At 42.0% G+C, this 16196-nt stretch overlaps 21 non-coding genes across 21 annotated transcripts; all 21 read left to right on the forward strand.

Moving 5' to 3' along the window:
* Positions 1-3864: 3864 nt before the first annotated feature.
* trnal-aag lies at positions 3865-3946 on the forward strand. The gene has a single exon. It is a non-coding gene; the product is annotated as a tRNA-Leu (tRNA).
* A 302-nt stretch (positions 3947-4248) lies between these two features.
* Positions 4249-4330, forward strand: trnal-aag. The gene has a single exon. It is a non-coding gene; the product is annotated as a tRNA-Leu (tRNA).
* Positions 4331-4584: 254 nt separating this feature from the next.
* Positions 4585-4666, forward strand: trnal-aag. Its single transcript has one exon. It is a non-coding gene; the product is annotated as a tRNA-Leu (tRNA).
* Positions 4667-4923: 257 nt separating this feature from the next.
* On the forward strand, positions 4924-5005 carry trnal-aag. The gene has a single exon. It is a non-coding gene; the product is annotated as a tRNA-Leu (tRNA).
* Positions 5006-5262: 257 nt separating this feature from the next.
* trnal-aag lies at positions 5263-5344 on the forward strand. The gene has a single exon. It is a non-coding gene; the product is annotated as a tRNA-Leu (tRNA).
* A 261-nt stretch (positions 5345-5605) lies between these two features.
* On the forward strand, positions 5606-5687 carry trnal-aag. The gene has a single exon. It is a non-coding gene; the product is annotated as a tRNA-Leu (tRNA).
* Positions 5688-5912: 225 nt separating this feature from the next.
* On the forward strand, positions 5913-5994 carry trnal-uag. Its single transcript has one exon. It is a non-coding gene; the product is annotated as a tRNA-Leu (tRNA).
* Positions 5995-6587: 593 nt separating this feature from the next.
* trnal-aag lies at positions 6588-6669 on the forward strand. Its single transcript has one exon. It is a non-coding gene; the product is annotated as a tRNA-Leu (tRNA).
* A 257-nt stretch (positions 6670-6926) lies between these two features.
* On the forward strand, positions 6927-7008 carry trnal-aag. The gene has a single exon. It is a non-coding gene; the product is annotated as a tRNA-Leu (tRNA).
* Positions 7009-7265: 257 nt separating this feature from the next.
* trnal-uag lies at positions 7266-7347 on the forward strand. Its single transcript has one exon. It is a non-coding gene; the product is annotated as a tRNA-Leu (tRNA).
* A 596-nt stretch (positions 7348-7943) lies between these two features.
* On the forward strand, positions 7944-8025 carry trnal-aag. Its single transcript has one exon. It is a non-coding gene; the product is annotated as a tRNA-Leu (tRNA).
* A 257-nt stretch (positions 8026-8282) lies between these two features.
* On the forward strand, positions 8283-8364 carry trnal-aag. The gene has a single exon. It is a non-coding gene; the product is annotated as a tRNA-Leu (tRNA).
* A 257-nt stretch (positions 8365-8621) lies between these two features.
* trnal-aag lies at positions 8622-8703 on the forward strand. The gene has a single exon. It is a non-coding gene; the product is annotated as a tRNA-Leu (tRNA).
* A 261-nt stretch (positions 8704-8964) lies between these two features.
* Positions 8965-9046, forward strand: trnal-aag. Its single transcript has one exon. It is a non-coding gene; the product is annotated as a tRNA-Leu (tRNA).
* Positions 9047-9270: 224 nt separating this feature from the next.
* trnal-uag lies at positions 9271-9352 on the forward strand. Its single transcript has one exon. It is a non-coding gene; the product is annotated as a tRNA-Leu (tRNA).
* Positions 9353-9945: 593 nt separating this feature from the next.
* trnal-aag lies at positions 9946-10027 on the forward strand. The gene has a single exon. It is a non-coding gene; the product is annotated as a tRNA-Leu (tRNA).
* Positions 10028-10284: 257 nt separating this feature from the next.
* Positions 10285-10366, forward strand: trnal-aag. Its single transcript has one exon. It is a non-coding gene; the product is annotated as a tRNA-Leu (tRNA).
* Positions 10367-10623: 257 nt separating this feature from the next.
* On the forward strand, positions 10624-10705 carry trnal-aag. The gene has a single exon. It is a non-coding gene; the product is annotated as a tRNA-Leu (tRNA).
* Positions 10706-10959: 254 nt separating this feature from the next.
* Positions 10960-11041, forward strand: trnal-uag. The gene has a single exon. It is a non-coding gene; the product is annotated as a tRNA-Leu (tRNA).
* Positions 11042-11295: 254 nt separating this feature from the next.
* trnal-aag lies at positions 11296-11377 on the forward strand. Its single transcript has one exon. It is a non-coding gene; the product is annotated as a tRNA-Leu (tRNA).
* A 263-nt stretch (positions 11378-11640) lies between these two features.
* Positions 11641-11722, forward strand: trnal-uag. The gene has a single exon. It is a non-coding gene; the product is annotated as a tRNA-Leu (tRNA).
* Positions 11723-16196: the final 4474 nt, after the last annotated feature.

Below are 16196 nucleotides of genomic sequence, written 5' to 3' on the forward strand. Positions count from 1 at the left end.
TCACTGCACCCCGCCTGAGGAATGTTCTGATTATGGGAGACCTATGACACAAATGGAGGAGTCTCCACTGCCCGTCACCCCCCCTGTCAACGCCTTGGAGGATACTCTTCATTCATCTCCCAGCTCTCTCTACTCTCCGCTCACCCTTTCACCCTCGCCCTCCCCCCTGGAGTTCGATGACCGCATGAAGGCGAGATGCAGGGTTGGCAGCATGTCCTTTACCCCCGCCCCTCAACGACGCCCACCAAAATCACCGAAGCAGAGACGCGCACCATCTCCCCCGTCTTCATCACTGTGCCTATGTCAACCACCTCCCATCCCTTCAAGAAAGCATCTGCAGTCTCCGAAGCCTGATAAGGATGTGTGTGTACAAAACGCAACAAACTTTTACTGATATGTGCTGGGTCCAGGCTCAAGGGCATATGGCACTCTCAACTCTTTCCAGCACATGCCGGGGCCCTGCCTGCCAGTAGCTTTGCCGATATCTGTGTTGATAGGTAATAGATTAAGAGCGGTAAATCAGCTTAGAAACAGGAAGTGCTCAAACGTTTGTGTGAGGTTATCAAATTTAGCAGTGATTCCATGTCAGCCACAGCTTGTCACAAATTTTTTTACTGATAGTGTATTTAACAAACTTAAACTAGCTTTATTAAATGTCAGGTCTTTGGCAGGAAAAACATTTTTAATCAATGATTTTATCACTGAGCACAATCTCGATTTTATGTTTTTAACGGAAACTTGGATTGAACAAAATAACAGTGCAGCTGTTCTTATCGAATCAACCCCTCCCAACTTTAGTTTTATGAGTCAGGAAAGAATGCATAAGAAAGGGGGTGGAGTTGCTATTTTGTTCAATGATTCCATTCAATGCAGGAAGACATCTTATGGGGACTTTGCTTCTTTTGAATATGTGGCCCTTCAGCTGAAATGCTCCTCTCGAGCTCTGTTCCTAAATATCTATAGACCACCCAAATACTGTGCAAGCTTTTTTGATGATTTTACTGAACTGCTGTCTATAGTGTGTATTGACTTTGACCGTTTAGTCATTGTTGGTGATTTTAACATCCATGTTGACAACCCCCAGGACAGAGGGGCTAAAGAACTGTTTTGTGTTCTTGATAACTATGGGCTGACTCAGCATGTGGCGGAGCCCACGCACAATAAGGGGCACACTCTGGACTTAATTATCTCAAAGGGTCTGAATATCTCAAAGGTTGTGGTGACTGATGTTGCACTCTCTGATCATTCCTGTGTTTTCTTTTGAGAGCTCTATTTCTGTTCACAAAAATGTTCAGAAAGAGGGTAACCACAAAGCGATATTTAACTGAAAATACTAGGGAAATGTTTACTCATAATTTTCTCATCCACACTTGCCCCTGCTAACATCTCAGTAAATGAGCTAGTAGATCATTTTAATTCAAAAATGAAAAATGTTATAGATACCATTGCTCCAACTAAGGTAAAGGAAGTGATTAGCAAGAAAATATCTCCATGGAGAAAGGCCATGACCGTGAGAACAGAAAAAAGAGAGTGTCGAAAAGCTGAACGTAGGTGGCGAAAAACAAATCTCCAGGTTCACTTTGAAATCTATAAAGAGAGACTTGGCCTTTATAATTTGGAATTGAAAAAGGCACGACAGTCTTTCTTCTCTGACATCATTACCAAAAACAAAAACAACGCACGTGCCTTGTTTGCTACCGTCGACAGACTAACTAACCCCCCAGTGTCAGTAGCCTCTGAATTTCTATCCACCAGGGCGTGCAATGATTTTGCCTCCTTCTTCACTGACAAAATTCAGAAAATTAGACAAGCAGTCAGTGCCTCTACATCAGGTACAGCAAATGTTTTGTCCCTATGTCCACCTAATATCAATTCAAACACCATGACACAATTCCATCAGATTAATGGTAAAAACTTAGAGGACATTATTCAACTTCTGAAATCCTCCTCCTGCTGCCTTGATATTATTCCAACAGGATTTTTCAAAGATGTTTTTCCTTGCATGGCCTCAGATCTACTTCATATAGTAAACACATCTCTTCACTCAGGTATTTTTCCAGAGGCCCTGAAAACTGCAGTCATTAAACCGCTCTTAAAAAAGAATAATCTAGATGCCTCAGTAATGAACAATTACAGGCCAATATCAAACCTGCCATTTCTAGGTAAAATCATTGAAAAAGTAGTATTTCAACAGTTGAGTAACTTCTTGCATTTAAATAACTGTTTGGATGTGTTCCAGTCAGGATTTCGTCCAAACCACAGCACTGAGACTGCTCTTGTAAAGGTCTTCAATGACATCCACTTAAACACAGACAGTGGCAGAACATCAGTGTTAGTATTATTAGATCTCAATGCTGCATTTGACACTGTTGACCACAACATATTACTAGACCGACTAGAAAACTGGGTGGGACTTTCGGCAACAGTTCTAAATTGGTTTGAGTCCTACTTAAAGGACAGAAAAAAACTTTATTTCTATAGGTAAATACACATCTGAGTTGACAAATATGACATGTGGGGTACCTCAAGGCTCCATCTTGGGGCCTCTTCTCTTTAACATCTACATGCTACCACTGGCTCAGATAATGAAAAAGAACAAAATAAGTTACCATAGCTATGCGGATGACACACAAATTTACGTAACAATTTCACCAGGAGATTATGCTCCAATTCAAACACTGAGTAAGTGCATTGAACAAATCAATGACTGGATGTGTCAGAACTTTCTCCAATTAAACAAAGATAAAACTGAGGTAATGGTTTTTGGAGCCAAGGCAGAACGTATAAAAGTTAGCGCTGAGCTTCAGTCTGCAATGTTCAAAACAACAGATAAAGCCAGAAATCTAGGTGTAGTCATGGACTCTGACCTGAGTTTCAACAGTCACATTAAAACAGTTACTAAATCAGCCTACTATCACCTAAAGAACATATCTAGGATTAAAGGACTAATGTCACAGCAGGATTTGGAAAAACTTGTCCATGCTTTTATCTTCAGTAGACTCGACTACTGCAATGGTGTCTTTACAGGCCTCACTAAAAATCTATTAGAAAGCTGCAGCTAATTCAGAACGCCGCTGCTCGAGTCCTCACTAACACTAAGAAAGTGGATCACATCACTCCTGTTCTGAAGTCTTTACACTGGCTTCCTGTGTGTCAAAGAATAGATTTCAAAATATTGTTGCTGGTTTATAAAGCTTTGAATGGTTTAGGCCCAAAATACATGTCTGACCTACTGCTAAATTATGAACCATCCAGAACCCTCAGGTCTTCAGGGACTGGTCAGCTTTCTGTCCCCAGAGTCAGAACTAAACATGGTAAAGCAGCATTCAGTTATTATGCTCCGAATATCTGGAACAAACTCCCAGAAACCTGCAGGTCCGCTGCAACTCTTACTACTTTTAAATCCAGGCTGAAGACTTTTCTTTTTGCCGCTGCTTTTAATTGAACTATTCACATCTTAAACTGCACTGTAACTTTTAACTTTTATCCATGTATTTTTTCTTTTAATGTTTATTTTATTATCTTTCCTTTTTAATGACTGATTTTAAATGCCATTTTTAAAATGTCTTCCATTTTTGTAAAGCACTTTGAATTACCTTGTGTTGAAAGGTGCTATATAAATAAACTTGCCTTGCCTTGCCTTGCCTTGGGTGTGAAGATATTTAAAAATAACACCTCAGTCTTGAGTTGGGTGTGACTCAACTTGAAGGTCAGTGTGCTTTGGGATGAGTTGCCAATTGTTGGAGAATTTGGACTCTTGACTTCTTGTCACTGGCTGAAGGGCTAATTTCATTTATGTCATTTTGGTTACTATCAAGCTCATTCTTCTTTTTTTCTATTAGGTGCATTTTCTCATTGAGAAAAGGTAGTGTGGCCGAGCGGTCTAAGGCGCTGGATTAAGGCTCCAGTCTCTCAGGAGGCGTGGGTTCAAATCCCACCACTGCCATTATATATATATACAATAATCAAGTGATATTTGGAAACCACACCCAACCTGGAGACAGTCTCAAAAAAACTCTGTCTTGAGTTGGGTGTGAAGATATTTAAAAATAACACCTCAGTCTTGAGTTGGGTGTGACTCAACTTGAAGGTCAGTGTGCTTTGGGATGAGTTGCCAATTCTTGGAGAATTTGGACTCTTGACTTCTTGTCACTGGCTGAAGGGCTAATTTCATTTATGTCATTTTGGTTGCTATCAAGCTCATTCTTCTGTAATTCTTTAATTAGGTGCATTTTCTGCTTGAAAACAGGTAGTGTGGCCTAGCGGTCTAAGGCGCTGGATTAAGGCTCCAGTCTCTCAGGAGGCGTGGGTTCAAATCCCACCACTGCCATTATATATACATTAATCAAGTGATATTTGGAAACCACACCCAACCTGAAGACAGTGTCATCAAACCTCAGTCTTGAGTTGGGTTTGACTCAACTTGAAGGTCAGTGTGCTTTGGGATGAGTTGCCAATTGTTGGAGAATTTGGACTCTTGACTTCTTGTCACTGGCTGAAGGGCTAATTTGATTTATGTCATTTTGGTTGCCATCAAGCTCATTCTTATTTTTTTCTATTAGGTGCATTTTCTCATTGAAAACAGGTAGTGTGGCCGAGCGGTCTAAGGCGCTGGATTAAGGCTCCAGTCTCTCAGGAGGCGTGGGTTCAAATCCCACCTCTGCCATTATAAATACAATAATCAAGTGATATTTGGAAACCACACCCAACCTGAAGACAGTGTCATGAAACCTCAGTCTTGAGTTGGGTTTGACTCAACTTGAAGGTCAGTGTGCTTTGGGATGAGTTGCCAATTGTTGGAGAATTTGGACTCTTGACTTCTTGTCACTAGCCGAAGGGCTAATTTCATTTATGTCATTTTGGTTGCTATCAAGCTCATTCTTCTGTAATTCTTTAATTAGGTGCATTTTCTGCTTGAAAACAGGTAGTGTGGCCGAGCGGTCTAAGGCGCTGGATTAAGGCTCCAGTCTCTCAGGAGGCGTGGGTTCAAATCCCACAACTGCCATTATATATACAAGAATCAAGTGATATTTGGAGACCACACCCAACCTGAAGACAGTCTAAAAAACCCTCAGTCTTGAGTTAGGTGTGACTCAACTTGAAGGTCAGTGTGCTTTGGGATGAGTTGCCAATTTTTGGAGAATTTGGACTCTTGACTTCTTGTCACTGGCCGAAGGGCTAATTTCATTTATGTCATTTTGGTTGCTATCAAGCTCATTCTTCTGTAATTCTTTAATTAGGTGCATTTTCTGCTTGAAAACAGGTAGTGTGGCCGAGCGGTCTAAGGCGCTGGATTAAGGCTCCAGTCTCTCAGGAGGCGTGGGTTCAAATCCCACCACTGCCATTATATATATATACAATAATCAAGTGATATTTGAAAACCACACCCAACCTGAAGACAGTCTAAAAAACCCTCAGTCTTGATTTGGGTGTGACTCAACTTGAAGGTCAGTGTGCTTTGGGATGAGTTGCCAATTTTTGGAGAATTTGGACTCTTGACTTCTTGTCACTGGCTGAAGGGCTAATTTCATTTATGTCATTTTGGTTGCTATCAAGCTCATTCTTCTGTAATTCTTTAATTAGGTGCATTTTCTGCTTGAAAACAGGTAGTGTGGCCGAGCGGTCTAAGGCGCTGGATTAAGGCTCCAGTCTCTCAGGAGGCGTGGGTTCAAATCCCACCACTGCCATTATATATACATTAATCAAGTGATATTTGGAAACCACACCCAACCTGAAGACAATCTAAAAAACCCTCAGTCTTGAGTTGGGTGTGAAGACATTTAAAAAAAAACTCAGTCTTGATTTGGGTGTGTCACTGGCTGAAAGTGCTAATTTGATTTATTTCATTTTGGTTGCTATCAAGCTAATTCTTCTACATTTTTTTTAATAGTTGCATTTTCTCAATGAAAACAGGTAGTGTGGCCGAGCGGTCTAAGGCGCTGGATTTAGGCTCCAGTCTCTCATGAGGCGTGGGTTCAAATCCCACCACTGCCCTTATATATACAAGAATCAAGTGATATTTGGAAACCACATCCAACCTGAAGACAGTCTAGTAAAACCTCCGTCTTGATTTGGGTGTGACTCAACTTGAAGGTCAGTGTGCTTTGGGATGAGTTGCCAATTGTTGGAGAATTTGGACTCTTGACTTCTTGTCACTGGCCGAAGGGCTAATTTCGTTTATGTCATTTTGGTTGCTATCAAGCTCATTCTTCTGTAATTCTTTAATTAGGTGCATTTTCTGCTTGAAAACAGGTAGTGTGGCGGAGCGGTCTAAGGCGCTGGATTAAGGCTCCAGTCTCTCAGGAGGCGTGGATTCAAATCCCACCACTGCCATTATATATACATTAATCAAGTGATATTTGGAAACCACACCCAACCTGAAGACAGTGTCATGAAACCTCAGTCTTGAGTTGGGTTTGACTCAACTTGAAGGTCAGTGTGCTTTGGGATGAGTTGCCAATTGTTGGAGAATTTGGACTCTTGACTTCTTGTCACTGGCTGAAGGGCTAATTTGATTTATGTCATTTTGGTTGCTATCAAGCTCATTCTTCTTTTTTTCTATTAGGTGCATTTTCTCATTGAAAAGAGGTAGTGTGGCCGTGCGGTCTAAGGCGCTGGATTAAGGCTCCAGTCTCTCAGGAGGCGTGGGTTCAAATCCCACCACTGCCATTATATATACAAGAATCAAGTGATATTTGGAAACCACATCCAACCTGAAGACAGTCTAGTAAAACCTCCGTCTTGATTTGGGTGTGACTCAACTTGAAGGTCAGTGTGCTTTGGGATGAGTTGCCAATTGTTGGAGAATTTGGACTCTTGACTTCTTGTCACTGGCCGAAGGGCTAATTTCGTTTATGTCATTTTGGTTGCTATCAAGCTCATTCTTCTGTATTTCTTTAATTAGGTGCATTTTCTGCTTGAAAACAGGTAGTGTGGCCGAGCGGTCTAAGGCGCTGGATTAAGGCTCCAGTCTCTCAGGAGGCGTGGGTTCAAATCCCACCACTGCCATTATATATACATTAATCAAGTGATATTTGGAAACCACATCCAACCTGAAGACAGTGTCCTCAAACCTCAGTCTTGAGTTGGGTTTGACTCAACTTGAAGGTCAGTGTGCTTTGGGATGAGTTGCCAATTTTTGGAGAATTTGGACTCTTGACTTCTTGTCACTGGCCGAAGGGCTAATTTTGTTTATGTCATTTTGGTTGCTATCAAGCTCATTCTTCTGTAATTCTTTAATTAGGTGCATTTTCTGCTTGAAAACTGGTAGTGTGGCCGAGCAGTCTAAGGCGCTGGATTTAGGCTCCAGTCTCTCAGGAGGCGTGGGTTCAAATCCCACCACTGCCCTTATATATACAAGAATCAAGTGATATTTGGAAACCACATCCAACCTGAAGACAGTCTAGTAAAACCTCCGTCTTGATTTGGGTGTGACTCAACTTGAAGATCAGTGTGCTTTGGGATGAGTTGCCAATTGTTGGAGAATTTGGACTCTTGACTTCTTGTCACTGGCCGAAGGGCTAATTTCATTTATGTCATTTTGGTTGCTATCAAGGTCATTCTTCTTTTTTTCTATTAGGTGCATTTTCTCATTGAAAACAGGTAGTGTGGCCGAGCGGTCTAAGGCGCTGGATTAAGGCTCCAGTCTCTCAGGAGGCGCAGGTTCAAATCCCACCACTGCCATTTTATATATATATACAATAATCAAGTGATATTTGGAAACCACATCCAACCTGAAGACAGTCTCGTAAAACCTCCGTCTTGATTTGGGTGTGACTCAACTTGAAGATCAGTGTGCTTTGGGATGAGTTGCCAATTGTTGGAGAATTTGGACTCTTGACTTCTTGTCACTGGCCGAAGGGCTAATTTCATTTATGTCATTTTGGTTGCTATCAAGGTCATTCTTCTTTTTTTCTATTAGGTGCATTTTCTCATTGAAAACAGGTAGTGTGGCCGAGCGGTCTAAGGCGCTGGATTAAGGCTCCAGTCTCTCAGGAGGCGTGGGTTCAAATCCCACCTCTGCCATTATAAATACAATAATCAAGTGATATTTGGAAACCACACCCAACCTGAAGACAGTGTCATGAAACCTCAGTCTTGAGTTGGGTTTGACTCAACTTGAAGGTCAGTGTGCTTTGGGATGAGTTGCCAATTGTTGGAGAATTTGGACTCTTGACTTCTTGTCACTAGCCGAAGGGCTAATTTCATTTATGTCATTTTGGTTGCTATCAAGCTCATTCTTCTGTAATTCTTTAATTAGGTGCATTTTCTGCTTGAAAACAGGTAGTGTGGCCGAGCGGTCTAAGGCGCTGGATTAAGGCTCCAGTCTCTCAGGAGGCGTGGGTTCAAATCCCACAACTGCCATTATATATACAAGAATCAAGTGATATTTGGAGACCACACCCAACCTGAAGACAGTCTAAAAAACCCTCAGTCTTGAGTTAGGTGTGACTCAACTTGAAGGTCAGTGTGCTTTGGGATGAGTTGCCAATTTTTGGAGAATTTGGACTCTTGACTTCTTGTCACTGGCCGAAGGGCTAATTTCATTTATGTCATTTTGGTTGCTATCAAGCTCATTCTTCTGTAATTCTTTAATTAGGTGCATTTTCTGCTTGAAAACAGGTAGTGTGGCCGAGCGGTCTAAGGCGCTGGATTAAGGCTCCAGTCTCTCAGGAGGCGTGGGTTCAAATCCCACCACTGCCATTATATATATATACAATAATCAAGTGATATTTGAAAACCACACCCAACCTGAAGACAGTCTAAAAAACCCTCAGTCTTGATTTGGGTGTGACTCAACTTGAAGGTCAGTGTGCTTTGGGATGAGTTGCCAATTTTTGGAGAATTTGGACTCTTGACTTCTTGTCACTGGCTGAAGGGCTAATTTCATTTATGTCATTTTGGTTGCTATCAAGCTCATTCTTCTGTAATTCTTTAATTAGGTGCATTTTCTGCTTGAAAACAGGTAGTGTGGCCGAGCGGTCTAAGGCGCTGGATTAAGGCTCCAGTCTCTCAGGAGGCGTGGGTTCAAATCCCACCACTGCCATTATATATACATTAATCAAGTGATATTTGGAAACCACACCCAACCTGAAGACAATCTAAAAAACCCTCAGTCTTGAGTTGGGTGTGAAGACATTTAAAAAAAACTCAGTCTTGATTTGGGTGTGTCACTGGCTGAAAGTGCTAATTTGATTTATTTCATTTTGGTTGCTATCAAGCTAATTCTTCTACATTTTTTTTAATAGTTGCATTTTCTCAATGAAAACAGGTAGTGTGGCCGAGCGGTCTAAGGCGCTGGATTTAGGCTCCAGTCTCTCATGAGGCGTGGGTTCAAATCCCACCACTGCCCTTATATATACAAGAATCAAGTGATATTTGGAAACCACATCCAACCTGAAGACAGTCTAGTAAAACCTCCGTCTTGATTTGGGTGTGACTCAACTTGAAGGTCAGTGTGCTTTGGGATGAGTTGCCAATTGTTGGAGAATTTGGACTCTTGACTTCTTGTCACTGGCCGAAGGGCTAATTTCGTTTATGTCATTTTGGTTGCTATCAAGCTCATTCTTCTGTAATTCTTTAATTAGGTGCATTTTCTGCTTGAAAACAGGTAGTGTGGCGGAGCGGTCTAAGGCGCTGGATTAAGGCTCCAGTCTCTCAGGAGGCGTGGATTCAAATCCCACCACTGCCATTATATATACATTAATCAAGTGATATTTGGAAACCACACCCAACCTGAAGACAGTGTCATGAAACCTCAGTCTTGAGTTGGGTTTGACTCAACTTGAAGGTCAGTGTGCTTTGGGATGAGTTGCCAATTGTTGGAGAATTTGGACTCTTGACTTCTTGTCACTGGCTGAAGGGCTAATTTGATTTATGTCATTTTGGTTGCTATCAAGCTCATTCTTCTTTTTTTCTATTAGGTGCATTTTCTCATTGAAAAGAGGTAGTGTGGCCGTGCGGTCTAAGGCGCTGGATTAAGGCTCCAGTCTCTCAGGAGGCGTGGGTTCAAATCCCACCACTGCCATTATATATACAAGAATCAAGTGATATTTGGAAACCACATCCAACCTGAAGACAGTCTAGTAAAACCTCCGTCTTGATTTGGGTGTGACTCAACTTGAAGGTCAGTGTGCTTTGGGATGAGTTGCCAATTGTTGGAGAATTTGGACTCTTGACTTCTTGTCACTGGCCGAAGGGCTAATTTCGTTTATGTCATTTTGGTTGCTATCAAGCTCATTCTTCTGTAATTCTTTAATTAGGTGCATTTTCTGCTTGAAAACAGGTAGTGTGGCCGAGCGGTCTAAGGCGCTGGATTAAGGCTCCAGTCTCTCAGGAGGCGTGGGTTCAAATCCCACCACTGCCATTATATATACATTAATCAAGTGATATTTGGAAACCACATCCAACCTGAAGACAGTGTCCTCAAACCTCAGTCTTGAGTTGGGTTTGACTCAACTTGAAGGTCAGTGTGCTTTGGGATGAGTTGCCAATTTTTGGAGAATTTGGACTCTTGACTTCTTGTCACTGGCCGAAGGGCTAATTTTGTTTATGTCATTTTGGTTGCTATCAAGCTCATTCTTCTGTAATTCTTTAATTAGGTGCATTTTCTGCTTGAAAACTGGTAGTGTGGCCGAGCAGTCTAAGGCGCTGGATTAAGGCTCCAGTCTCTCAGGAGGCGTGGGTTCAAATCCCACCACTGCCATTATATATACATTAATCAAGTGATATTTGGAAACCACACCCAACCTGAAGACAGTGTCATGAAACCTCAGTCTTGAGTTGGGTTTGACTCAACTTGAAGGTCAGTGTGCTTTGGGATGAGTTGCCAATTGTTGGAGAATTTGGACTCTTGACTTCTTGTCACTGGCTGAAGGGCTAATTTGATTTATGTCATTTTGGTTGCTATCAAGCTCATTCTTCTTTTTTTCTATTAGGTGCATTTTCTCAATGAAAACAGGTAGTGTGGCCGAGCGGTCTAAGGCGCTGGATTTAGGCTCCAGTCTCTCAGGAGGCGTGGGTTCAAATCCCACCACTGCCCTTATATATACAAGAATCAAGTGATATTTGGAAACCACATCCAACCTGAAGACAGTCTAGTAAAACCTCCGTCTTGATTTGGGTGTGACTCAACTTGAAGATCAGTGTGCTTTGGGATGAGTTGCCAATTGTTGGAGAATTTGGACTCTTGACTTCTTGTCACTGGCCGAAGGGCTAATTTCATTTATGTCATTTTGGTTGCTATCAAGGTCATTCTTCTTTTTTTCTATTAGGTGCATTTTCTCATTGAAAACAGGTAGTGTGGCCGAGCGGTCTAAGGCGCTGGATTAAGGCTCCAGTCTCTCAGGAGGCGCAGGTTCAAATCCCACCACTGCCATTTTATATATATATACAATAATCAAGTGATATTTGGAAACCACATCCAACCTGAAGACAGTCTCGTAAAACCTCAGTCTTGATTTGGGTGTGACTCAACTTGAAGGTCAGTGTGCTTTGGGATGAGTTGCCAATTTTTGGAGAATTTGGACTCTTGACTTCTTGTCACTGGCCGAAGGGCTAATTTCATTTATGTCATTTTGGTTGCTATCAAGGTCATTCTTCTGTAATTCTTTAATTAGGTGCATTTTCTGCTTGAAAACAGGTAGTGTGGCCGAGCGGTCTAAGGCGCCGGATTTAGGCTCCAGTCTCTCAGGAGGCGTGGGTTCAAATCCCACCACTGCCATTATATATACAAGAATCAAGTGATATTTGGAAACCACACCCAACCTGAAGACAGTGTCATGAAACCTCAGTCTTGAGTTGGGTGTGACTCAACTTGAAGGTCAGTGTGCTTTGGGATGAGTTGCCAATTGTTGGAGAATTTGGACTCTTGACTTCTTGTCACTGGCTGAAGGGCTAATTTGATTTATGTCATTTTGGTTACTATCAAGCTCATTCTTCTTTTTTTCTATTAGGTGCATTTTCTCATTGAAAACAGGTATTGTGGCCGCGCGGTCTAAGGCGCTGGATTAAGGCTCCAGTCTCTCAGGAGGCGTGGGTTCAAATCCCACCACTGCCATTATATATATATACAATAATCAAGTGATATTTGGAAACCACACCCAACCTGAAGACAGTCTCAAAAAAACTCTGTCTTACAGTAGCGTGGCCTAGCAACAGCTAAAGCCTGGTAGGCTACTGCATGCTATTTAGCTTAAGCTAGTTGGTAGCAAAATGCCTCCGTTCTCTACAGATGACTTCCACAAACTTCAACAGAAGATGGCTGTGTTGGAAATGAAAATGCAACGGTTGGAAGTTAACGTGGAAGTGAATGGACTATGTTGTGGGAATAACACCACTTTACCAGTGTTGCAAGATAATGGAAAAGGGTATGCTAACTCACAGCTAGTTAGCAGCTACAAGGTTTCCAAGGAACAGGAGGGCTGTGTACTGGGTAATAAATCTACAAGTGGTAGTCCTCCCTGGAACTCTCTGGGTGCAAAGCCTAAGAGTAAATCATTTCCATGGGATTTGGGAGGACGAATAACAGGCAGAGCCCAGCGCTCTGAAATCTGTGATGCGACCGGCTGGCCTGCATTGTTATCACCCAGGAAGAGTGCCTCTTCAACCCCTATTCATACTAGGAAACAGCCGTGGACAGCTGCTAAAGGGAGAACTACAAACAATCCTCCTAAACCACCAAGTGTGCCAATCCAGAACAGATACGCTCCGCTGACCGAGAACCGGAGATCTCTTTCTGATGACCTGGATAACCCGTCCTCTTCACACAGCAGGGTAAGGACCAATAGCTACTCCAAAAGTAAAAGGCTAGAGGGAAAGCTAACGGCTGGGCCTGAAACTCTGATTGTGGGTGATTCTGCTGTAAGAGATGTAAAAGGTCTGTGTAGTAAGAACAACACCAAAGTCCTCTGTTTTCCCAAGGATATGGTCTCCGACTTGGCTGAGAAGATCCTGCATATTGGGGCTGAACATCCAACTGTGAAGAATGTGGTACTACATATTGGAACAAATGATGTTGTGAAACAACAGTCAGAAGCGCTGAAAGAAGACTTTAAATGTCTGTTGGAAACTGTCAGCTCTCTAAATGCGGAGGTGTTCATCAGTGGCCCTCTACCGCCAGTCAGAAGAGGAGTGGAGAGATTCAGCAGACTGTTTGCATTGAACATGTGGCTTTCAGCTGCCTGCACTGACCATTCTGTCCATTTTATTGACAATTTTAACTTTTTCTGGGATCGCAGACATCTTTTTAAGGCAGATGGAGTTTGCCTGAACAAGTCAGGAGTGAAATTGTTTATCTCTAACATATTCAACTGCCTGCGTCAGCAATCTGTTCCCTCTGCCAAGGACAAGCGGCAAGAGGAATCAAAACAGGAGAAAGACACAACACATTGCGCAGAAAAACCTGAAGAAGTATCACTGCACCCGCCTGAGGAATGTTCTGATTATGGGAGACCTATGACACAAATGGAGGAGTCTCCACTGCCCGTCACCCCCCCTGTCAACGCCTTGGAGGATACTCTTCATTCATCTCCCAGCTCTCTCTACTCTCCGCTCACCCTTTCACCCTCGCCCTCCCCCCTGGAGTTCGATGACCGCATGAAGGCGAGATGCAGGGTTGGCAGCATGTCCTTTACCCCCGCCCCTCAACGACGCCCACCAAAATCACCGAAGCAGAGACGCGCACCATCTCCCCCGTCTTCATCACTGTGCCTATGTCAACCACCTCCCATCCCTTCAAGAAAGCATCTGCAGTCTCCGAAGCCTGATAAGGATGTGTGTGTACAAAACGCAACAAACTTTTACTGATATGTGCTGGGTCCAGGCTCAAGGGCATATGGCACTCTCAACTCTTTCCAGCACATGCCGGGGCCCTGCCTGCCAGTAGCTTTGCCGATATCTGTGTTGATAGGTAATAGATTAAGAGCGGTAAATCAGCTTAGAAACAGGAAGTGCTCAAACGTTTGTGTGAGGTTATCAAATTTAGCAGTGATTCCATGTCAGCCACAGCTTGTCACAAATTTTTTTACTGATAGTGTATTTAACAAACTTAAACTAGCTTTATTAAATGTCAGGTCTTTGGCAGGAAAAACATTTTTAATCAATGATTTTATCACTGAGCACAATCTCGATTTTATGTTTTTAACGGAAACTTGGATTGAACAAAATAACAGTGCAGCTGTTCTTATCGAATCAACCCCTCCCAACTTTAGTTTTATGAGTCAGGAAAGAATGCATAAGAAAGGGGGTGGAGTTGCTATTTTGTTCAATGATTCCATTCAATGCAGGAAGACATCTTATGGGGACTTTGCTTCTTTTGAATATGTGGCCCTTCAGCTGAAATGCTCCTCTCGAGCTCTGTTCCTAAATATCTATAGACCACCCAAATACTGTGCAAGCTTTTTTGATGATTTTACTGAACTGCTGTCTATAGTGTGTATTGACTTTGACCGTTTAGTCATTGTTGGTGATTTTAACATCCATGTTGACAACCCCCAGGACAGAGGGGCTAAAGAACTGTTTTGTGTTCTTGATAACTATGGACTGACTCAGCATGTGGCGGAGCCCACGCACAATAAGGGGCACACTCTGGACTTAATTATCTCAAAGGGTCTGAATATCTCAAAGGTTGTGGTGACTGATGTTGCACTCTCTGATCATTCCTGTGTTTTCTTTGAGAGCTCTATTTCTGTTCACAAAAATGTTCAGAAAGAGGTAACCACAAAGCGATATTTAACTGAAAATACTAGGGAAATGTTTACTCATAATTTCTCATCCACACTTGCCCCTGCTAACATCTCAGTAAATGAGCTAGTAGATCATTTTAATTCAAAAATGAAAAATGTTATAGATACCATTGCTCCAACTAAGGTAAAGGAAGTCATTAGCAAGAAAATATCTCCATGGAGAAAGGCCATGACCGTGAGAACAGAAAAAAGAGAGTGTCGAAAAGCTGAACGTAGGTGGCGAAAAACAAATCTCCAGGTTCACTTTGAAATCTATAAAGAGAGACTTGGCCTTTATAATTTGGAATTGAAAAAGGCACGACAGTCTTTCTTCTCTGACATCATTACCAAAAACAAAAACAACGCACGTGCCTTGTTTGCTACCGTCGACAGACTAACTAACCCCCCAGTGTCAGTAGCCTCTGAATTTCTATCCACCAGGGCGTGCAATGATTTTGCCTCCTTCTTCACTGACAAAATTCAGAAAATTAGACAAGCAGTCAGTGCCTCTACATCAGGTACAGCAAATGTTTTGTCCCTATGTCCACCTAATATCAATTCAAACACCATGACACAATTCCATCAGATTAATGGTAAAAACTTAGAGGACATTATTCAACTTCTGAAATCCTCCTCCTGCTGCCTTGATATTATTCCAACAGGATTTTTCAAAGATGTTTTTCCTTGCATGGCCTCAGATCTACTTCATATAGTAAACACATCTCTTCACTCAGGTATTTTTCCAGAGGCCCTGAAAACTGCAGTCATTAAACCGCTCTTAAAAAAGAATAATCTAGATGCCTCAGTAATGAACAATTACAGGCCAATATCAAACCTGCCATTTCTAGGTAAAATCATTGAAAAAGTAGTATTTCAACAGTTGAGTAACTTCTTGCATTTAAATAACTGTTTGGATGTGTTCCAGTCAGGATTTCGTCCAAACCACAGCACTGAGACTGCTCTTGTAAAGGTCTTCAATGACATCCACTTAAACACAGACAGTGGCAGAACATCAGTGTTAGTATTATTAGATCTCAATGCTGCATTTGACACTGTTGACCACAACATATTACTAGACCGACTAGAAAACTGGGTGGGACTTTCGGCAACAGTTCTAAATTGGTTTGAGTCCTACTTAAAGGACAGAAAAAAACTTTATTTCTATAGGTAAATACACATCTGAGTTGACAAATATGACATGTGGGGTACCTCAAGGCTCCATCTTGGGGCCTCTTCTCTTTAACATCTACATGCTACCACTGGCTCAGATAATGAAAAAGAACAAAATAAGTTACCATAGCTATGCGGATGACACACAAATTTACGTAACAATTTCACCAGGAGATTATGCTCCAATTCAAACACTGAGTAAGTGCATTGAACAAATCAATGACTGGATGTGTCAGAACTTTCTCCAATTAAACAAAGATAAAACTGAGGTAATGGTTTTTGGAGCCAAGGCAGAACGTATAA

This window comes from Trematomus bernacchii, unplaced genomic scaffold, assembly GCF_902827165.1.
Source record: "Trematomus bernacchii unplaced genomic scaffold, fTreBer1.1, whole genome shotgun sequence".
Classification (NCBI taxonomy): Eukaryota; Metazoa; Chordata; class Actinopteri; order Perciformes; family Nototheniidae; genus Trematomus; species Trematomus bernacchii.